Source organism: Salmo salar, chromosome 07 (assembly GCF_965601325.2).
Source record: "Salmo salar chromosome 07, fSalSal1, whole genome shotgun sequence".
Classification (NCBI taxonomy): Eukaryota; Metazoa; Chordata; class Actinopteri; order Salmoniformes; family Salmonidae; genus Salmo; species Salmo salar.
This window is the reverse complement of record NC_138297.1, coordinates 16,241,160-16,265,000: the sequence shown is the minus strand read 5'-3', so window position 1 is coordinate 16,265,000 and position 23,841 is coordinate 16,241,160. Positions and strand designations below refer to the sequence as shown.

The 23,841-nt window shown below is 44.2% G+C and overlaps 1 protein-coding gene across 9 annotated transcripts in view; it reads right to left on the bottom strand.

The window, feature by feature from the left end:
* Positions 1-23,841, bottom strand: part of LOC106608688 (neurexin-2) — a 1,074,993-nt gene that overhangs the window by 846,151 nt on the left and 205,001 nt on the right. The gene's annotated exons all lie outside the window — the stretch shown is intronic.

Sequence of the window (23,841 nt, the reverse complement as noted above, 5' to 3'; positions counted from 1 at the left end):
ACATCTGACTGCTACCTCTGAGAATAGTGTAATTTGACAGCAGTTTAAAGTTCAGAGTTTTAACACTCACAAACAGGGCGATGACATTGTAGCAAATTCTTGCGGTAGTGAAACGGACTCAATCCTGGTTCCCTGTGAATCAGCAATTAAACCAAGAGGCTTGAGCCTCATGACAAGGTGGATAAGTGTTGTGCTAAGGTTGATACAATATCAAAGCCATCAGACGTCATTAAAGAGAGAACAGAACCAGTGTCCTTTTAGTACAGTACTAGGGTTAACTTTCCCGCAATTCACAGGATGGTTTTACAGAAATCCCGATTGGTGGATTCCAGATTTCCTGATAATTCCCTTCTTATTCCGGAAATCTTACAACTGAGATTTCTGGTAAACCTGGGAACTTTACAACCACATACATGACGTTGAACTTGCACGAGGCATCAGCGGTTAACAGAAACTAGTACTGTGAATATGAGAACTGTAGAACAACCTGGTGATTTTAGTCTGGATCCAGCTAATCAGCAAGCAACATTAGAGGATTTCTTCTCCATTAGCATTATCAACTAATCAATTGATTTCCTAATGATCTCATACAATTAATCTGCAGTGCTCCAGTGATCATTTTGTCAGGGCAAGGCCATGCACTGGAGAACAGATTCATCCAGAGAAAAATTTACCAAATGTCCATAATATGGTTATTCCGGTTATTCAATCAAACACTGTAGCCAGGAGTAAATCCAAAACAACAGTCTTGTAGTACGGTGAGAATGTGAATACAGTTTCTGAGTGTGATTCCTTTTTGCCCCACAATTTACTACCCATTTGAAACATAAAACATTGGATGCAAGAGTTTATTTTCAAAACACATTGCAATCAGGTTGATGGTCTAGGGGAGGTTTATGACAAATGATGCTTCTAAAATAGCATCCTTCCCACTGTACAATAGAGTAGCCGTCTTCATGTAGCTAAAGAGTTGTGGCAAGCAAAGTCGTGTATAAACCCTCCAGCAGCCCTAAGACTGCTGTAATGAAGCATAATGGTGGTAATTATATCTGAAAGAGAGAGTTGAAAGGCTGTGTTAGAAACGCTGAGGGAGAGAGAGAGTGTGAGAGCCTATGGAGAGGCAGAGAGAGGGAGGGAAATGGAGGGAGTCGAGGGAGGGCAAGATAATTCCCCAAATGGTTTTCTGGCCTTCCTTTAAAAAAAAGTACTGGCGTTAAATGCTTTAAAGCCGCAAACACTCTTAAACATTCCTACAAATCCTCTAGTCTGCTGCACGTGTTTCACAGAAAATGCCATTCCATCATGATATCTCTCACCTGGCTGATTCATAATTCAGAAAGGCTTCTCTCTTTCTGGGGTTAGATATTCAGGTCTTATTAGGCCATATGAAAATGTAATGGGCCGCGTTAGAGCACTGAGGAGGTCTGTTGCCTGTACAGAAGTGTTACGACACATTGTAAAACACTATTTGGTCACACAGAGGTCTGCCCGCCTGCTTCCAGAGAGAGAGAGAGGAGAGAGGAGAGAGGAGAGAGGAGAGAGGAGAGAGGAGAGAGAGAGAGAGAGAGAGAGAGAGAGAGAGAGAGAGAGAGAGAGAGAGAGAGAGAGAGAGAGAGAGAGAGAAGGTTGCTAATAACCTTGTTACAACTACGGTTTCCATATTAGGACACACATCCATGGAAGTTGTGCCAGAATCACTTGGTGTTGTTCCTAATATGGACACTGTACAGCAATATTATCCTTGACTGAAGTTTTATTACTGTAGTCGTACGTACAGGAGACACATGGTATACACCGTCCAACGAAATGCTAACTTGCACCCTAGAGTACATTTTACCATAAGACTTAATCATGGTGGTGAAAAGACTCGAAAGACGGTGTTGCTTTGGTGTCCTAACCTGTGTACAGGAGAGAGGAGTGCCTATGGTGTTGCTGTACAATGTGTGGTCTGTAGTGACGTGTGTACAAAGCGGTGGCTGATGTTGTCACCACTTTCAGTTAGTGTTTCTGAGCGATGTCAGCAGCCTGACTGCTGGGCATTTAGCTCTACTGCCTACTTCAGAGTAGGGCAGTTTGAAAAAAATATATAAATAAAATTGTTGTTGCAGAAATGCCTTCTTGAACATGTGAACTTGAACCTTAATAACAAATGTGTATATGATCTGTAAATATGAATGCAAACGTTAAATTACGAGTTTAGCCAAGGAGAAAGCACTGAGTTATATAGGAAGAAAGACAGGATCTTTCCTGGCTTGCCATGATTGGCTGAGATAATGAGGGGCTGGACATGCTGAGAGTTGAATCTTGATTGGTCTGTCATGTCACAGACTTCAGTCGGTAACAGAATGGGCTCTTCCCTGTGTGAAAATATCAGCAAAATATGCAAGGTCTTTTTCTCCTACTTGTCTCCTAAGTGATTTTACAAGTTTATAAACTTTCAAAGCAAGATAACCTTCCCATGTTTCCTCCAAATACAGTGTATGTGATATACCATTTTGATGCTCTGAGTTTGTACTTTCATTAAACATTTAAAAAAAGGAAATCACAAAATTAGACTTAAGCTCACATAGAGAAATCTGGTCATATATGGTACTGTACATTTGTCCATAAGCCTTAGTCAGCCACTGCATACAAGTTATATGGGTTCCATACAAAAGACACATTCAGTACAATACATTACTTCGTGCATTACAGTCAGATGTCCTGTGCAACATAGACAGTTATCTATTTTGTCTATTGCATATTAATGGGGTTCTATCTGCACTTTGGAGATCTGACCAGTTGATCACACTTTATTTGGATAGTCCAGATAGTCCATGTGTAGACGCTCTACAGATGGTCATACTGTCAACACATTATCTGTTGATAAGCAACTGCTTGCTAAGGTTAAGGTTAGGGTTAGGTTTAGAATAAAGGTAAGGGTTAAGGTAAGGGTTAGGTTTAGAATAAAGGAAAGGGTTAAGGTTAGGGTTAGGTTTAGAATAAAGGAAAGGGTTAAGGTTAGGGTTAGGTTTAGAATAAAGGAAAGGGTTAAGGTTAGGGTTAGGTTTAGAATAAAGGTTACGGTTAGGGTTAGGTTTAGAATAAAGGTAAGGGTTAGGGTTAGGGTTAGGTTTAGAATAAAGGTTACGGTTAGGGTTAGGTTTAGAATAAAGGAAAGGGTTAAGGTTAGGGTTGGGTTTAGAATAAAGGTAAGGGTTAAGGTTAGGGTTAGGTTTAGAATAAAGGTTACGGTTAGGGTTAGGTTTAGAATAAAGGAAAGGGTTAAGGTTAGGGTTAGGTTTAGAATAAAGGTAAGGGTTAAGGTTAGGGTTAGGTTTAGAATAAAGGTTACGGTTAGGGTTAGGTTTAGATTAAAGGTAAGGGTTAGGGTTAGGGTTAGGTTTAGAATAAAGGTAAGGATTAAGGTCAGGGTTGGAATTAAGTTTAGGACTAGGATAAGGGTTAAGGTTAGGGTTAGAACTAGGGTTAGTGTTAGTAGATAGTTAGTTGAAGTGTTATTGATAGTCTGTAGGTAGTCCATCTGTAGATGCTCTACACACTATCCAAATAAAGTGTTACCGACCAGTTTTCTGATAAACATTCCTAGTATCAGTGAAACACAGTGGGACTACGGCCGCTCACTGTCTGGCCAGCGTTGAAAACAGATAAATATCCATAACAAGCTACAGCATTTTGGCATGTCTTCTGTCCACAGTAAAGAGCAGGAGGGCAGTAAATAGCAGGTCAATTGGTCTCCTCAGGGTCTTTGGTGGTGTTTACTACACTAATGGCTGTTGGAGACCGTCTGCCGGCTTCTGTTGTTATCTTGTAAACAAATATATTCCATTTATTTTAGTGTCGTCTGGGGCCTGTCATAAGGAGCTGTAAAGTATTACATTGATTATATTGTTAGCTGTAGAATGCTAACTGCTAGCACTTGTTAGGCACATCATATGCATGCTTTTAAGTTTCCTTTGAACAACATATTTAGGTAAAGGATGAACATAAGGTCATTCTTTGAATATAAAGATCGAAGCTGACAATAAATGTTACCAATTGTACCTGGAACATGTCACAGGTAGGGCACAGCACTGAGGTGTTTGGGTTCACACCAACAAACCTAGCGGTTATGGTCGGTCAGATCACAGACAGATAACGGTACTCTTGTTCTTTTTCAACTGGGGATCGATATTTCCAGAGAACAGCGATCAATGTAGTTCACTTGAAATAGAGAGGTGGCTGGGTCCATCCTGACCTGGCTCGGGGCATGCTCTCCATCTAAACGTAGGCCCTGTTCTGCCTACATTAACCCTGCCTCCCCATTGGGCACAGACGTCCGTTCAACGTGTAGTTTTGATTTACATTTGGTTGAGATGTCACTCCGTCATTGGATTTAGGCTAAAAGTAGGTTGAACATTCTCTTACGTTGATGACTTCTTGCTATTCCAATCAGTTTTCCACATTGATTCAACGTCATCACATGAACTTTTTTGGTTGAAATGACTTGGAAACAACGTTGATTCAAACAGTTTTTGCACAGTGGGTCTAGTCTACACACCAAAACTCCTCAGTCTGCCTCATAAGCCTCTGACATCTGGCCAAGAAAAGCTTATACACAACAACTAGTAAACAAACAAGTTCACATCCTGGGCAGGGGCCATTTTGGATTCGCTCCAGCATACAAAAAAATATCACCACCTGTCGCCAGCTCTATTTTTTCCATTGACGTGAGACAGATTGCAATAAGCATAAATGTGAGCTTTTATTTCCATTCATGCTGTGCTGGCAAGAGCAGCAAAGCTGTGCGAAGGCAATAAACGCCAAAAGGGTAACGGTTTTACGGAGATGCTGTGTTTACTGTAGATAAATATGTACATAGTTATTGTCTTTATCTGCATATCGGTGGTTTAACGCTTGCTTGGGGAAATTAATGCGCCAATAAACTCCACAATGTTTACAGAATTACACTGAAGGGGTCTTAGGTAGGCAACGGGGTGAGATAAAGCCACATCTAAAAGGAGACAGGTTTCTGAAACCACTTTAATTGTAATCTTGTGTTGGGATTACGTGTGATTGTTTGTGAACTGGAGAGTCAACCCACATCTTGGCAACACAGAACAATATTGGTTCATTACAAAGGTAAAGAGACCCAGAACATGGGTACGGTTCTGAAATCACACACCTTGTGAGTTATTAGTTGAATATCACTTACGATAGTTGAATACCATAAAATAACTCAGCCAGTATTCTACACTACAACTATAAAGCCATGTCCCTTCCATTTCCCTTCTCCAGGGTTCCAAACAGCTTCCTAAACAGGCGTTCATCGCCAATCAGTAAAGCACGAAGAGGCATGACACACTCCTCCCTACCCTTCAACACCACCAACACCAACAACCTCTTCATTTTGACTAAGTGAAATAGATGCCAAGGCAGAGATAGATTCCCTGTTACCTGGGACTCCGCCACTCCAATCATTCAATTTATCCACCCGTCTGCCTGCAGAGAATTAAAAACAGCTTGGCCAAACGGGGGCCCACGGGGGGAGGGGCAACGGGCCCAGGGTGTGTATGTGTCTGCGTGTCACTCGAAGGGAACGGCTACATCTGCCGGCGCTGCTTCAGCCTCCTCTGAGGTGGGCTATGGAGAGAGACAGGACAGCAGGAGGACAAATAGAATAAAGTGGAGGACAGAGAAGGGTGACATAGACTATGGGTGGTTGTTACTTACTATCACACGGCGATGGCCAGTGTTGTCTAACTCAGAATTGGCCCTTCACAGGTTTTCCTGCTGTAATGTTATCCATTTACTGTATCTTGCTTGGAATTGTTTGTGACAAGAGTCGGTTGCATCATGTGATCATCCAATTGCAGTGCCTTGCATTGGCAGGGATTTCATTTCAGAAGACTTGTGTGAGTTCTAGGCATCGGTCCCATTTGTGGCACAATTGTCAAAACAAGGGAATAGAGTCCAATTGGGTCAGCCAAATGAAAATGAATAAACTCTCTCCTCTGTGCGCGAGTGTATTCTGATGAACTTCAATCTTGTTATGTTGAACAGCAGCAGAGGCAACATTATTTCTCCTTCCAAGGTTATACAGACGGAGCAATTGCTCAAACCAGGCACTGCTGAAGGTATTCCAAGGGCCAATTTTAAATGTGCACCATTTGTTTAAAAACTCTTAATCCGTTCCTCAAATATCATTACATTTCAATGTGACCCGAGTGAATTCCGCCGTCTAATTTCAGATGCCATTTCAACGTCTCTGCTGCTAATCTTTAAACGTCCTCTCCATAACACTGTGTTCAGGATGATCTCATTTGTGAATCCACGTTCCCTTTAACATGCCTCTGCCCTCCAGAAATGGGGTCTGGCCACTTTACAGGGGGACTCTGAAATAGTGAGAATAGCTATTCAAGCTAGTCTACTCCAGACAACCTTGTGTTAGCAGAAGGCGTCTGACTTATTATATTATGTTGTATGTATGGGGACACGATAAGGATATTAAACCTGTTTCCATTGACCTTCAGTAAATCAAGAGATCAGAGCGTTTCATAGGCTATGTAGGTAAGATCATGTTTATAAGTGTGTATTGTAAATTATACTGATAATATAACCTGCCTGACTATGACATATCAACAGGCTGGGTAGGGGGAATATATCTGATAGGCATCCAAATATGTCATTACCTAATCAGTGTTGCTTTTATCATATCACAAAATCAAGCCCATCCGTCGCCTGTATAAATACTGCCATTATCTGAGTAAATAATTATTTGCCTGCATTTCCGAAATGCTGATTACAGCCACCCCTCATTGTGTGTAATGGGGAGAGGAGGGAGGAGAGAGACCTTATCAAAAATGGATGACATTTATGCCGATGCTCGATCATAGTCCTTAATTATTAGCCCACAGTCAATGTTGAACTTAGCCAGAGAGAGAGGGAAAGGTAGAGAGGAAGAGAGAGAGAGGGAAAGGGAGGGAGGAAGAGGGAGGGGGAAAAGGGGGAGAGGAAGAGGGAGAAAGGGGGAGAGGGAGAGGAAGGGGGAGAAAGGGAGAGGAAGATTGAGAGAGGGACGGAGAGAGAGGAAGAGGGAGGGGAGAGAGGAAGAGGGAGGGAGAGAGGAAGAGGGTGGGGAGCGAGCAAAAGGGAGCCATAATAGCCCGAGATATGGAATGGAAGAAGACATGATGACTGGAATTTAACTTCCTGAAAGTAAAATAAACATTGACTCTGGCTCTCTTCGTTGAACTCACTGCTCTGTGTGACACAGTCTTTGCATCAAGAGGGTGAGAGAGCACAATCAGTAATGGGGGGCCTACTGCTAGCTTTAAGTAGGCAATACAGGGCATTATGTACATTATAATCACTGAGAAAGAATGAATATGCTAATGCCGTGTACATACTGTATACAGGTTGGAACCCTGGTATCTGGCCATCTCGTATGACTTTAAATTCTTATATTTTCAGAAGTCCTTGTGTTAATTTTGTTCTGTACTGTATGTGCACTGTTAGCCCCCCCCCCCCCCCCCCCCCCCCCCAAAAGGTGTGTTTTCTCTTGATTACTCCTTTAGCAATTGAAAGAACAGGAACACTATCTACCTCCTATAAATATCTGTCCTCTACAGGTACTATACACTCCATTACAACTTGTCCATTTTACCATGCGTACTCTATGGTATTTCTTCCATTTGACCAAGATCATAGAACTCTCATCTTCATAGTAACAGAGGAAGCCATCAGCTGAGGAGATGGAGGACAAGTCACACTGTCACACTGTTTACATTTTTCGGTGCTCCCTTCCAACACTCCTGCTTTCCCCTCGTTACCCTTTAATTAGAAACGTGTATTCACCTCCCACAGATTTCCTCTTGCACAGGACGATTAACCCAAGCTGCAGCAAACAGGCAAAATTCAATTACTCAACTCTAAAAAATATCGACTGGCTAAGGAAGACCTCGTCTGAACAGGGTGTTCAGATGTCCTTGTGTTAATTTTGTTCTGTACTGTATATTATGTTAGAGAGACTTCCAGTCAGTAACCCTGGATTCTTTCTTCAGCTCTGTCTTCAAAGGAAGCCTCAAGGACAGACGGACGCAACACGAGTCAGAGGTTGGGAAGTCTAGGAGAGAGACACTGAATATTAGGTCTGAACTACACTGTAGTAGTACTTTTCATCTCAATGTCAACTCAACGCTGACAGAGTAGAGATAGTGGGGGTCCCGGACATTCAGCAGAAATGCCTTGCTGGCCCCTTAGCTATGCCTTTAAGGAAACATTCAGACAGACAGACAGACAGACAGACAGACAGACAGACAGACAGACAGACAGACAGACAGACAGACAGACAGACAGACAGACAGACAGACAGACAGACAGACAGACAGACAGACAGACAGACAGACAGACAGACAGACAGACAGACAGACAGACAGACAGACAGACAGACAGGTGTGGTGTCTCTGTCTTCAATAACGTAGGTGATAATCTCAGACAATGTGCAATACTTTAGAACGCAATCACGTGTACCAAATTTATCAGCAAAATAAAAAGAAGGACATCTGTTCTGAATATGTTGCTGACCCATTATATAAAGAGTTGGACATCATGGCACTTCATAATGGCCGTCTGAAAAAGCTAATCTGGTGGTGGACACACACACACACACCTACACACACACACACGCTCAAGTGCCTGATTACTATGCAGCAATAACTAATGCTCATTGAGTGAATGTGGTGGTATTTATTTTAAAAGCCATTATGTAAGGTAATGAATAGTAAGGCGCTCCGGGGGCTGGTGGCTCAGTGGTGGATTACTGTTAGTTAGATGAACTAAACGGGGGAAAATGGTTTCGTAATATGGATGGCTACCTAATTGGGACTGTGTCCTGTTGGATCGAACGCCACACAAATCAAAACTTTTCCCTTAATTAAGGGATCAGATTCGACAAATGAATAGCAGTTTGTTTTTGTTCAACTTTCCAAACACTTCTGTTCTCTGCACACTGCCTACATGCCACATCGTCTTACAGACATATTGCCCATAATGCTGTGTTTCTTTGGGTATGGTTTTTGTTAGTGTTTAGCATGCAGTCCTCCTGCTGTGTTCTACTTTCATAACAGGGACTGAAATCTCCCAGTAACAACGCTGAGTCATTGAGACATGATGTCAGAGGGAAGAGAACTATACCACCAGCTCAGAGTTACAGTGAGGGAAAAAAGTATTTGATCCCCTGCTGATTTTGTACGTTTGCCCACTGACAAAGAAATGATCAGTCTATAATTTTAATGGTAGGTTTATTTGAACAGTGAGAGACAGAATAACAACAACAAATCCAGAAAACACATGTCAACATTTTTATAAATTGATTTGCATTTTAATGGGGGAAATAAGTATTTGACCCCCTCTCAATCAGAAAGATTTCTGGCTCCCAGGTGTCTTTTATACAGGCAACGAGCTGAGATTAGGAGCACACTCTTAAAGGGAGTGCTCCTAATCTCAGTTTGTTACCTGTATGAAAGACACCTGTCCACAGAAGCAATCAATTAATCAGATTCCAAACTCTCCACCATGGCCAAGACCAAAGAGCTCTCCAAGGATATCAGGGACAAGATTGTAGACCTACACAAGGCTGGAATGGGCTACAAGACCATCGCCAAGCAGCTTGGTGAGAAGGTGACAACAGTTGGTGCGATTATTCGCAAATGGAAGAAACACAAAAGAACTGTCAATCTCCCTTGGCCTGGGGCTCCATGCAAGATCTCACCTCGTGGAGTTGCAATGATCATGAGAACGGTGAGGAATCAGCCCAGAACTACACGGGAGGATCTTGTCAATGATCTCAAGGCAGCTGGGACCATAGTCACCAAGAAAACAATTGGCAACACACTACGCCGTGAAGGACTGAAATCCTGCAGCGCCCGCAAGGTCCCCCTGCTCAAGAATACATATACATGCCCGTCTGAAGTTTGCCAATGAACATCTGAATGATTTAGAGGACAACTGGGTGAAAGTGTTGTGGTCAGATGAGACCAAAATGGAGCTCTTTGGCATCAACTCAACTCGCCGTGTTTGGAGGAGGAGGAATGCTGCCTATAACCCCAAGAACACCATCTCCACCGTCAAACATGGAGGTGGAAACATTATGCTTTGGGGGTGTTTTTCTGCTAAGGGGACAGGACAACTTCACCGCATCAAAGGGACGATGGACGGGGCCATGTACCGTCAAATCTTGGGTGAGAACCTCCTTCCCTCAGCCAGGGCATTGAAAATGGGTCGTGGATGGGTATTCCAGCATGAAAATGACCCAAAACACACAGCCAAGGCAACAAAGGAGTGGCTCAAGAAGAAGCACATTAAGGTCCTGGAGTGGCCTAGCCAGTCTACAGACCTTAATCCCATAGAACATTTACATTTTAGTCATTTAGCAGACGCTCTTATCCAGAGCGACTTACAGTAGTGAATGCATACATTTCATACATTTTTTTTTTCTTTTTTTTTTTTCTCTGTGCTGGCCCCCCGTGGGAATCGAACCCACAACCCTGGTGTTGCAAACACCATGCAAACACCATGCTCTACCAACTGAGCTACAGGGAAGGCTGTGTAGAAAATCTGTGGAGGGAGCTGAAGGTTCGAGTTGCCAAACGTCAGCCTCGAAACTTTAATGTCTTGGAGAAAATCTGCAAAGAGGAGTGGGACAAAATCCCTCCTGAGATGTGTGCAAACCTGGTGGCCAACTACAAGAAACGTCTGACCTCTGTGATAGCCAACAAGGGTTTTGCCACCAAGTACTGAGTCATGTTTTGCAGAGGGGTCAAATACTTATTTCCCTCATTAAAATGCAAATCAAATTATAACATTTTTGACATGCGTTTTTCTGGATTTTTTTGTTGTTATTCTGTCTCTCATTAAAATTATAGACTGATCATTTCTTTGTCAGTTCGCAAACGTACAAAATCAGCAGGGGATCGAATACTTTTTTCCCCTCACTGTAGGTTCTACTTCTCTGTGTACCTCAAAGGTTAGAAGTCAGGTAGGCTGTCATAGAGAACATTCACTCAGTGTGAAGCTTTAGCATGGCTGCCACGTCCGGCGACTGACAACTAATTTAGCCTAACATTTTACCGAAAAGGTCAGAAAACCTTTCCCCCATGATCACATGTACTAGATAGGGCTCAGATTCAGGACAATGGTTTGGAGAACCACTGAATAAGGCACATGTAAAGGATTTTGTATTTACTGCTAGGGCTATAGGAGTAGAGAGAAAGCACTTATTTACTGCTAGGGCAATAGGAGTAGAGAGAGCAGTTATTTACTGCTAGGGCTATAGGAGTAGAGAGAGCAGTTATTTACTGCTAGGGCTATAGGAGTAGAGAGAGCAGTTATTTACTGCTAGGGCTATAGGAGTAGAGAGAGCAGTTATTTACTGCTAGGGCTATAGGAGTAGAGAGAGCAGTTATTTACTGCTAGGACAGTAGGAGTAGAGAGAGCAGTTATTTACTGCTTGGGCTATAGGAGTAGAGAGAGCAGTTATTTACTGCTAGGGGTGTCAATGTCCAGTTGGGACTTCTGCAGAATCTCTCTAAATCAAGGATGTGTTTCGACCTATTGTCTTCAGAAAAGGCTATTTCCTTAAAGGACCTTTTGAAATAAACTTCTGCAAGAATCTTCTTTTAGAAGCAAAGACAAAAATTGGTTAGTTGTGTTTTCCTGAATAATGGTAGGCCTTGCCTGTGGCTCAGTTGGTAGAGCATGGTGTTTGCAACGCCAGCATGGTGTGTGCAACGCCAGGGTTGTGGGTTTTATTCCCATGGGGGGCCAGTACAAAAACAAAATAGAAAATGCATGAAATGAAATGTATGCATTCACTACTGTAAGTCACTCTGGATAAGAGCGTCTGCTCTTAAATGACTAAAATGTAAAATGTTGCACGGGCACAGAATGTGTAGTTTGTTCATGTATTGATTCAGCGATGACAGACTGTACTTGACATCCACTGATACTTCTCTTCAGTTAGTGTAATGTCTTTGATAATGGAGGACTTGGTTGCTGCCCTGAAAAGTTGAACGATTAAAAGCCATATACAGTAACTGATTATATGAAATTTAAAGTAAAAAACACTAACTGTAATCAGTTATGTTAACAGCTAAAATATTCTAATCAGATTTGTTAGATTACTTTTAAATTCAGAAAGGATTGTTGCGAGAGAGAAAAAATACATGATGACACCATTCTGTTTTCTCACATTGAATTCAACATTGAAAAAAATACATAGGTTAAAGATTGTTTGTCCAAGTGATTCTGACCAGAAGTCAGAGACCACTATGCTGACAAACCAAATTAATTTAATGGATCCTTTTTGTCTTCTTCTTCAAATGCCTCTTAAAGGGATAGTAATCCAAGAATGTGGGTAATACGTTACTGATTACAATTTTGGACAGGTAACTAGTAACTGTAACGGATTACATTTAGAAAGTAACCTACCCAACCCTGGACATACAGTAGCTAGCCACTTGTTTGTCGTAAGTGGACAGAAGGCAGGGGCTAGCCCTTAGACCAGGACTCTCCAACCCTGTTCCCGGAGAGCTACCGTCTTGTAGGTTCACACTTCAACCGTAATATAGCACACCTGATTCTGATGATTAGCTGGTTGATAAGCTGAACCAGGTTAGTTACAACTGGGGTTGAAACGAAAACCTACAGGAGGGTAGCTCTCCAGGAACAGGGTTGGAGAGCCCTGCCTTAGACACAAACAGACTGCCATAGCTCCAGGCTGATCAAACAAGCACCTGAATATGCCAACAGTTCATACAAACATTACTGGGACTAATTGTAGTTACTGTGTATTCTGGCACCACCTGAAATCATTCTGATTAAATATTTGGTTTAAAACAAACCAACTATTAATGCCAAAACAATCACATCCAAACACATTTGATGCTCCACTCCAGTAACCTCTCGTGTCCACGTTGAGAAGCCTTGATGGGGTTACAGGTTCTTGATTAAGTTGCTTTACCAGGAGACCGAGGACTGGATCTCCCAATCCAAAACAACCAATTCCCAGAAGGCCTTCTGCCTAGATGGACTTGTGAGAGACATGTACTTGTTCAATTAAAGCCATTGGGGAGAGACTTAACCAGTTTATTATCTTGTGCCTGGACGACATTGATCAAGCCGTTGAGGTCGACTCCTCACAGTGAGGCGTGACAGTTTAATCCGCTTCCTACACACCTCCCCACTTCCACTTGTGTATTCCACAGAACATTCTGTTGCATTTCGTTTGGTTTAGACTCAAAGTTGCAAAGAATAGGGATTTCAAGCCTTATCAAATAAAATGTACACAACCAATGTTAAGACAAAGTGCATGGAAACGATGTACAAGGCCAATTCAATGCCGAAGGAGGAAGACATCAACCAACCAATTATAATGGAAATCCACAGCATGGAATAACACTACAGCTATGGAGAATGTTTCTGAGCCTGACATCCAACACATCTAGCAAGGTAAAAAAAAATGACAGTTAAATCACAACCTGGCATATAATATCACACACACACACACACACACACACACACACAGGGAAAAGCCTCCAACACGGTTAGCGCTGATGGTATTAACTTAGCTGGCTAGTAAGGTGTCAGAGTTAATTTACCCAGTAAAGGAAAGGGAAAGGGGGATACCTAGTCAGTTGTACAACTGAATGCCTTCAACTGAAATGTGTCTTCCTCATTTAACCCAACCCCTCTGAATCAGAGAGGTGCGGGGCGTTTGCCATAATCGACATCCACGTCTTCGGTGCCGGTTGACTGCCTTGCTCAGGAGCAGAATGACAGATTTTTACCTTGTCAGCTCGGGGATTAATTTACCCAGTAGGGAGGGGGTCAGGGTTAATTTACCCAGTAGGGAGGGGGTCAGGGTTAATTTACCCAGTAGGGAGGGGGTCAGGGTTAATTTACCCAGTAGGGAGGGTGTCAGGGTTCATTTACCCAGTAGGGAGGGTGTCAGGCTTAATTTACCCAGTAGGGAGGGGGGTTCAGGGTTAATTTACCCAGTAGGGAGCAGGTCAGGGTTAATTTACCCAGTAGGGAGGGGGTCAGGGTTAATTTACCCAGTAAGGAGGGGGTCAGGGTTAATTTACCCAGTAGAGAGGGGGGTCAGGGTTAATTTACCCAGTAGGGAGGGGTCAGGGTTCATTTACCCAGTAGGGAGGGGGTCAGGGTTCATTTACCCAGTAGGGAGGGGGTCAGGGTTAATTTACCCAGTAGGGAGCGGGTCAGGGTTCATTTACCTAGTAGGGAGAGGGGTCAGGGTTAATTTACCCAGTAGGGAGGGGGTCAGGGTTAATTTACCTAGTAGGGAGCGGGTCAGGGTTCATTTACCCAGTAGGGGTCAGTCAGGAAGGCTTTTCAAAGCACCTCCATGAGGTCCCTGCTCAAATCAACCCCTCATTATTTCACCAGTGTCTACGACACCCAGTACGTTAGAAGGAGGGCACGTCTTAACATTGGTTGTGTACATGTTATTTGATAAGACTTGAAATCCCTATTCATCGCAACTTTAAGTCTAGAACAAGCCCTGTAAATGGTAGGTGTGATCACATTAAACATCATACGTGGGTTCTCAGATGAAGAGGAGGCTGTAGCCGAGGGGAGTTGCTATTTGTTCGCTTTAGGCAGGATTTAAACAGAGGGAGGGAGGGAGCGAGAGAGAGAGAAAGAGAGAAAGAGAGAGAGTGTGTGTGTCTGAGGGTAAATCTTTGCAGGTGGGTGGACCCTTGCTGAGATTCAGTGCATCAGGTAAAGTCTTCCCTTCCAGCATTTCTATGACAGCGTACACACACCTATAACCAAGCAGAACTCCTACGCAAAAACACAACAAAAGTGTCAAATCTGCTCAATCAAATCCTATAGTACCCATGACGACCGAATACTGGTAGCCATTTTACTAGCAACACCATTTTCTTTCCAACACCAGAGATGAGGTCCCTTGAGAAATATTGAATCTGATCTGTGTTTAAGGTCACATCATATTGCATTTGCCCTCCACATTTTCATGCGGACCGCCAGCGACTGGGAGTAAAAGAATAGAAAGTGAAGAGGAGGAGAAGAGAGGGAAGAGGGGAGGGGAGGAGGAGAGTGGGAGGAGAAAAATACCACAATCAACTGCCATTACCAGCGAAATCCCTCTAGAATATTCTCCCCTTTAACGACAGAAAGAGGGAGGGCCTGAATGGAGACAAAAATGTTGACTCACTCAAGTGTTACTCGTTTTCCATTATAAAATAGAGGGATAGATGGAGGGATAGATGAAGGGAAGATGAAAGAGAATAGCTGCTTTTCCATTTTCTCCTCTGATTCAGGCCCATTCATCTGGGTGGCCTATTGAGCTCCATTTTACCAGCCCATTTCTCTGAACGCCGCCACCTGTCTTTCACTGCCGTTGCCCATACACAATTGTGCCACTAGCTAAATACATGACGAGAATATCGTTCTGTGAGGGCATGCAACTACGAACTCCAGTCCAGCATCGAGCCCAGGGCTCTGAAACCCTGTTCCTGGAGAGCGACCCTCCTGTAGGTTTTAACTCCAACGCTGTTCCTGGAGAGCGACCCTCCTGTAGGTTTTAACTCCAACCCTGTTCCTGGAGAGCGACCCTCCTGTAGGTTTTAACTCCAACGCTGTTCCTGGAGAGCGACCCTCCTGTAGGTTTTAACTCCAACCCTGTTCCTGGAGAGTGACCCTCCTGTAGGTTTTAACTCCAACACTGTTCCTGGAGAGCGACCCTCCTGTAGGTTTTAACTCCAACCCTGTTCCTGGAGAGCGACCCTCCTGTAGGTTTTAACTCCAACCCTGTTCCTGGAGAGCGACCCTCCTGTAGGTTTTAACTCCAACCCTGTTCCTGGAGAGTGACCCTCCTGTAGGTTTTAACTCCAACCCTGTTCCTGGAGAGCGACCCTCCTGTAGGTATTAACTCCAACCCTGTTCCTGGAGAGCGGCCTTCCTGTACATTTCCGCTCCAACCCCAGATGTCACTGACCTGATTCACCTTATCAACCAGTTCAAACCTACAGGACTGCATCTCTGCAGGAAAAAGGTTGGAGTGCCCTGATCTAGCCTTTATGGCTAGGCTGAAAATAACCATCAACTCCATCCAAGGAAAAGCGCAATCAATGCCATTGCATTTCCTTAAATTGAATATTTGCCCACTTCCTGTGTATTGCTGTAGGGACATTGTGCAGAACCAATGTGGGATTCTAAGAAGAACTCAGTTCAACGTAACCTTCACAGTAGAGGAATCTCTCTCCCTCACTCTCTCCCTCACTCTCTCCCTCTCTCTCTCTCTCTGTGGCCCTAGCTCTCTCTCTGTGGCCCTATCTCTCCCTCTGTGGCCCTATCTCTCCCTCTGTGGCCCTATCTCTCCCTCTGTGGCCCTATCTCTCCCTCTGTGGCCCTATCTCTCCCTCTGTGGCCCTCTCTCTCTCTCTGTGGCCCTATGTCGACATAGTTGACTAGTAGCCCTGTAGAGAGGGGTCTTTTTTATTTTCTTAACTCTACCCTTCAGTGTGTAGGAGATGAGCTTTCTCCCTCTCTGTTCGAGCCCAAGTTTAATCTCTCCATGTGTCACACAGCCAGGCAAAGACTTCTAGGATACCTGTCAGTGGCATTTCGCATCATAACTAAATTCCAAAATGGATGCAGGTACTGTAGGGCACACACACAGTGCTGTCCTCTCCCACTTTGGAAAGACTAGAAATAAAAGGGGAGAAAGAAGAAATTCGGGCTGTCTTCCGTCTTCTTGAGCCATGGATGGACAAATCTGGTTATGGAAGTGACGAGGAGTGTCAGGCAGAAAATAGGAAAGTGTCAGCGCCCCTCAAAGCGCCTGCCATAACAGACACACCAAGCCAGTCAATATGTGTTTTAAGGATGCTCCTCGCGCCGCGCCAGACAAAAGACGGCCAATTTAGACCTGTCGTTTTGTGAAGGCTGCCTTAACCTCTTAAGAGCACAGACCCACTTTTCATGACTATATTTCAATGGAGTTGCGCAATAACATAAATGCATAGTCGTAGAGGCCTCCGTTGCTTTATGTACTACTGAACAGCTACACTGATTGCTTCTTTGATGATATTTTCAATCATTCAGACCGTAAAAGTGCATAATGAAATTGCACGCTCGATTTTACCCCCATTATAAAGAACATGTACTACTGTATCAAGGTTAAATGGGAGGATATTAGAGTGGGCGTTGGGTAATGCACAGATCATTTTGATAGAGTAATGTCATTTGTGTGTGAACTGTGTTCGACGAGGGCAGAGTTAAGCAAAAGTCCTTATTGTGTAACCTATTGAACTCTGGCATACTTGAATAAGTGTGTCATGGATGTTATGTGGGTATTATTTGGAACACTGTGCACCGTAGCTAAATAAAGCCGTAAATAGAATGGCATTAAACACGTGGAAACCATGGAAACCAAGTATTAGATACCATTTCACTCATTCCGCTTCAGTCATTACCACAAGCCCTTCCTCCCCAATTAAGGTGCTACCAACCTCCTGTGCCATATCTGGACTAAAGGATTGTGGAGTTGTATTACGAAAACTACCATTACACTATGATAAAGGGCGGAATATGATGGTTTTGACTGCACTGGGACTTTAGGTAATATGTACAGCACATGTTAATTAAGCTGTGCTCCATTAGGGAGACTCAGGTGGAGAATACCCTCCTCTCCTACCTCCTTAGAACCACCTCCTCTCCTACCTCCTTAGAACCACCTCCTCTCCTACCTCCTTAGAACCACCTTTCTCCTACCTCCTTAGAACCACCTCCTCTCCTACCTCTTTAGAACCACCTCCTCTCCTACCTCCTTAGAACCACCTCCTCTCCTACCTCTTTAGAACCACCTCCTCTCCTACCTCCTTAGAACCACCTCCTCTCCTACCTCCTTAGCATTGTGTGCCCTGTCCAGATTGCCTCCTTCAACTCAATAGAGGAGCAATCCACTTCCCTCTATTGAGGCATCCCCCATAAGCCTCTTAGCAACAACCTAAGATGTTATCTGCTGGACCTGAGAGGGAACAACGTAGAGAGGGAGGTAGGGAGGGAATGACATAGAGAGGGAGGTAAGTAGGGAACGACATAGAGAGGGATGTAGAGAGGGAACGAAGTAGAGAGGAAGGTAGAGAGGGAACGACGTAGAGAGGAAGGTAGAGAGGGAACGAAGTAGAGAGGGAGGTAGAGAGGGAACGAAGTAGAGGGGAAGGTAGAGAGGGAACGACGTAGAGAGGAAGGTAGAGAGGGAACGACGTAGAGAGGAAGGTAGAGAGGGAACGACGTAGAGAGGGAGGTAGAGAGGGAACGACGTAGAGAGGGAGGTAGAGAGGGAACGACGTAGAGAGGGAGGTAGAGAGGGAACGACGTAGAGAGGGAGGTAGAGAGGGAACGACGTAGAGAGGAAGGTAGAGAGGGAACGACGTAGAGAGGGAGGTAGAGAGGGAACGACGTAGAGAGGGAGGTAGAGAGGGAACGACGTAGAGAGGGAGGTAGAGAGGGAACGACGTAGAGAGGGAGGTAGAGAGGGAATGAAGTCGAGGGAGGAAAAGGAAAATGTAATGAATTGGAAGATTAAAAAGGTGAAGAAAGTCTAGGAATACAGGTAGATGGATAGATATCCTGGAAGATACAGTACATGAGAATAGGACAGAGTGTAAGAGCCAAAGGGAGATGAATAGAGAGAGAAAGAGAGAGAGAGAGAGGATTACAGGGATTGCATTCCTGACGGGGCATAAATTTAAGCGATGGAAGATGACAAAACTAAAGACAATACAATATCAACTCCAAATGCCCCATAACCTCTGTTCCTCAGGGAAACACTTAAAAGACTATGTTAATTTTGTTAATTCACTTCGAATCCACCTAGGCACGGCAAATGAAGCAAGACACATTTTCATTTGAATACACTCAGGGGAGGGGAGACTTGGGGATTGGAACAAAATCCCTCCAAAATCAGAGCCATTTCAAGCAGAGCATTTCTACTGTCTCAAATAGCTAGAAGCATATACATTCAGGGAATAGCACAAATGCCATTTGAGAATACGTAGAATCACATAACGCATTCAGGAAATCATGACAAATTGGATAAAGACTTAAGGTGTTATACTGGACATTGACATACAGTACTCTTGAAATACATTTCCAGGGTGTTAATCACTTTGTTGATGACGTGAAATGTGTCACTAGCTTCCATTATAACAATGTGTGAGTCCCTGAGATAGATAGATGCAGCCTATATTGCACCCCAATGATATTGTATGCAGGGATCTAACCATGGCCTCTCTTCCCACTGTGGGCCCTGGCCCAATAGGCAGCAACACACTCGACCGGCAGCCATCTTAGCACAGGGTGGGCATCTGTCTGAATGGCAATCTCAAGGCTAGCGAACTGAGAGCCAGCAGAAGTCATCCTAATCAACATGAAGTGAGACCATGTACAGTTTATGGACGTTACAGACATGGCATTGGCAGTGTTGTCGAAAGCCTAAAGCAGTGTAGCTCCATCAATATAGAGTAGCGTTCAAGGCCACACATACACACGCACACGTTTCATTTGGAATTGCTGTTCACAACTGGAGTGCCCACTGCTCAGCCTTTTGACTGTGATATCACAGAAGCAGAGATATACAGTGTGTGTGTGACTGTGTGTGAGAAGGCGGAATTTGTTGCCTGTGAGAATGGACATGGGTTGAGCGTGATCCTCCAGGACCTCAGCACTGTTTATCTCAAGTGTCCTGGTCTGGGGGAGAACGTGGAGGGAGAGGAGAAGCAGATCAATGCCTCCCTCCATTCGCCTCTGCAGCAGTACAGTACGTCATTCAGGTCTTATAACTCCCAGCTCTTTCCAAAGGCAATACGGAGGGAGGGATACTGTTTGTGAATGTGTTTGTTTTGTTTCATCATATCGGCGATATGACAATATGAGAAAACCAATAGCATTGTGGGGAACAAAGGGAATGTGCCGTACAGGAGATGAAGAGGGAGTGTCTTGGTCTTGAAGTGTGTCTTCAGAGTTCCAGTTGTTGTTAGTCAACAGTGTCTTTCAGGACCCCTCCTAAAACCACACCTGTTTTGTTTTGGTTGTTATCAGTGACTCTTTTATAGTTCCCTCTTCTGTTTGAGCGACAACATTTATTGCTGGGGAACGTGACAAGATGAAAAGGAAGTTGGTGTCTTGGTAGCTGTAGATTAGACAGAGTAGAAGAATGGTGGTGGTAATCATACTGGAACGTTGTGTTCGTGCCATATCGTTTTTTCATTGTTGTTTGAATTGACTGTTTTGAGACGTACAACGCAGTCAATACCGTGTTGTTCAATACTGTGTCGTACAATACCGTGTTGTTCAATACCGTGTTGTAAAGACATGTCTTTTTCTCTGTACTCCTAGTCAATTCTGAGATATCCGTTCATCTTTAGCTTTACATAACAAATAAGTTACTGAATAGACAAAGCTCAGAAGTAGCTTTGAATACATATGCATATAAATATATAAACTTAGACAAGACTCTCAAAAAATTCCAACAACAATAATATCCAAAAGTAGGTTAATGCCCTTCTGACATCAGTACCTTAATGTTCTATTGCTTCCATGTTTACTCCACTGTACTGCAGACATATCTAGGATAGATTTTTTTCTCTCTATTTTCTCTGCAATAAGAACAAAATCCATAATCTGGTTTGGATGATCCAGACTAATCTCCCATAACTACAGTACAGTCATCACTCAACCTGCAATCCCATATCTCCACTCAACATCAAACTCCCAAAGCTTATAGATGAACTCCTGGCCTGGATGTCCCAGAAAATAAAAGACCGTGAGCTAGAGCAGTGGGATTCGCTTGGTGCGTCCCTCAGCCCAAACAGATCACTGGGGAACTCACACAGACCGTGTCGTAGCTGTGGATGTACTGTGATTCTTTATGACTCGTACTGTCTCTCTGTCACTGTCTGTTTGGCTCTATCTGACCATGCATTCAGTATGATGCTCAGAACAAAACAACAGAAATATGAATCAAAAATGTAAACTGATACAATTTCTTTATCGTTCGAAATATAAATCTGCTATATTATCTGTCAGTGGTCTTTGTAATGTGAATCCTGTGCCTGTTTGAGTACAGTACATTACAGCAGGTGGTGTATTTCCTATGCCAAACCCAGGAAAAGGGCTTGGTTGGCCATCTCTGATGCAGCTAGAACTGTGGGGGTTGGCTTAGCAGTGAAAACGGGTCAGTGAAACAGCAGATCATCAAGCGTTGCCTCCACTGTCTGCCAGCGCAGTCAACCAACCGTGTTCCAGGGGCACCTCTGTCCCCCGGGCTTTCAAGGTCTCCCCGTTTCATCAATCTCCAGCAACCTTTACACGCACGGTCACTATCACTAATTAGACCAAAGATGGTGACGGATCAAGGCCCTAAAAATAGGACAAAAACCATGGAGCAAGGTTGCTTCTGGCTTCCAGGCATTCTCAAAGATGACGAATGAGACGATGAACCATTAGATAACTACCTAAAGTATCTGTGTCCTACTAATACACAACACACATCTCTGGGGGTCCTTATTCACTTCTTAATTAAAACATCATGACTTGGGAGAACACAAATGCCCATTACTTGGGGTGAAAGTTCAGACTTTGTTTTTTAGTGTGTACCTTATTACTGCCATTTGTCAAAGAAAACATTGGTAGCTCTGAACAAATAGCCAACCCTGGAGCATTTCTGGGGGGGAATTAAAAGCCCTGCTACTTGTGCAAATGCTTTGTAAACCCTGGGGTACCACAGCCACAAGCCTGCAGATTAGAATCATCTTTCTTTTAGCCAATAGCTTTGCAACTGGGACACACCTGGAACACCAGACAAGGGCAATTGTCACATTTAAACTGCCCAAAAGCATCCAGAATAAAAAGTTAACCCAACTTCAACAGCTACCCTTGGACCAATGCAAAGTGTCTGCACGGTCCAAAATCAGTTTAAAATATAAGGAGCAAATGAAATAACAAGCCAGACCAGATTTAAATCCCTACGTCCTTCCATTCCTGGCTAGTCTCTCAGCTGGACCCCCTGGTGGCTGTGTCACTGACGTGTGTCCCAGTTGGACACGGCTATGCAGTCTAATGAATGTTAATGGTCACCCAGGACCCCCATGGCTCTCTTGTTGGTCTGCTGGGCCGCTGCTCTCTTGTTCCCATTCTGGGAGGCAGTCGTGGCGGTTAGAGGTCTGCCGTCCACTCCTGTGGGCCCTCGGCTGTGGTAGTCCCTCTGGGGCTGGGGCATGAAACAGATCGCCCCACATCATTGCAGCATGGGTCCTCGCTCTGCTCCTCTGAGTCAAGATCACAGACAAACACACACACACAACGCGAGGTAGCTGGCTGCCCCCTCCTAACTCCTCACACAGGCTTGGAGGGGCCGCGGTACGGAGTGAGGAGCCGTCAGGGCATATCAGCCGGGAACGTGGAAACGAATGACCTCTGTCCCTTCGCTGTCCGCCCCCACCACCACCCTGACATTTTCCCATCAACGGCTTCAGCGCTTCCGACATGTGACCCCAGCGGCACGGGCGGTCGTGACTCGCCAAGCGCGTGAGCGCACACACACACACTGAGGGAGGAGATAGCAGGACAGGTCTCTGATCTTCAGATTCAAACGCAGCGGGAGAATGTCAGCTTCAAACCGTTTCTGTTATACAGCCCTGCTCTCTGCATATCAAACCCAGGTCACAATTCAAATTGGGTTCACGAAGTAAAGACAATTTGGAATATGCACTCCTATCTGATTCCAATATGATGAAACAAACTACTCCTTCTCTCTGATTCCAATATGATGAAACAAACTACTCCTTCTCTTTGATTCCAATATGATGAATCAAACTACTCCTTCTCTCTGATTCCAATATGATGAAACAAACTACTCCTTCTCTCTGATTCCAATATGATGAAACAAACTACTCCTTCTCTCTGATTCCAATATGATGAAACAAACTACTCCTTCTCTCTGATTCCAATATGATGAAACAAACTACTCCTTCTCTCTGATTCCAATATGATGAAACAAACTACTCCTTCTCTTTGATTCCAATATGATGAATCAAACTACTCCTTCTCTCTGATTCCAATATGATGAATCGAACTACTCCTTCTCTCTGATTCCAATATGATGAATCGAACTACTCCTTCTCTCTGATTCCAATATGATGAAACAAACTCGAGCCGAGACACAGGGGTGGGTAGCACAACAACTGCAGAAACTCTGATTCATGTTTTGGGGAAAAACTTTGAGTGTCTATCCATAGCAATTTCCCCTGCGAGCTTGCTGCAGCCTGGGAGAGGGGTAATCCATCACCCAGCATTCCTGATAGGGGGAAACATGGCGGCCCCCCTCCCCCGTCCACCAAACCTCACCGCATACAGCGCAGCACGGGTCGGATCAGCCTGCCTATCAATTACAGAGTCAAACGCGTCTGGAACGGCGTGTCTGGGGAGTTATCGGTAAACTGCTTGCTGCACCACCTCTGTCTGACTGATCCGGTTGATGTTCCTTCATTTCCCCCCCTGGTACGGCTGAGGAAATGACAGGCAGGCCCAGACAGACAGGGATCTAATGCTAATCTTCCCATATGTTAGGCTGAGCTGCGAGCTAGCCTAGCGACAAGCCTCAGGGGCTGATGTGGTCCCAAGGGCCCTGACTGGCAGCCCTGGCTCTTACCCGCTCTCCCACGCTGGAGGTGGGTGTACAGAGAGCCGGAGGGAAACTTGAAACAGTATCACACGGTTCATCTGTCCTACTAGAAATACTTCCATCTCAAC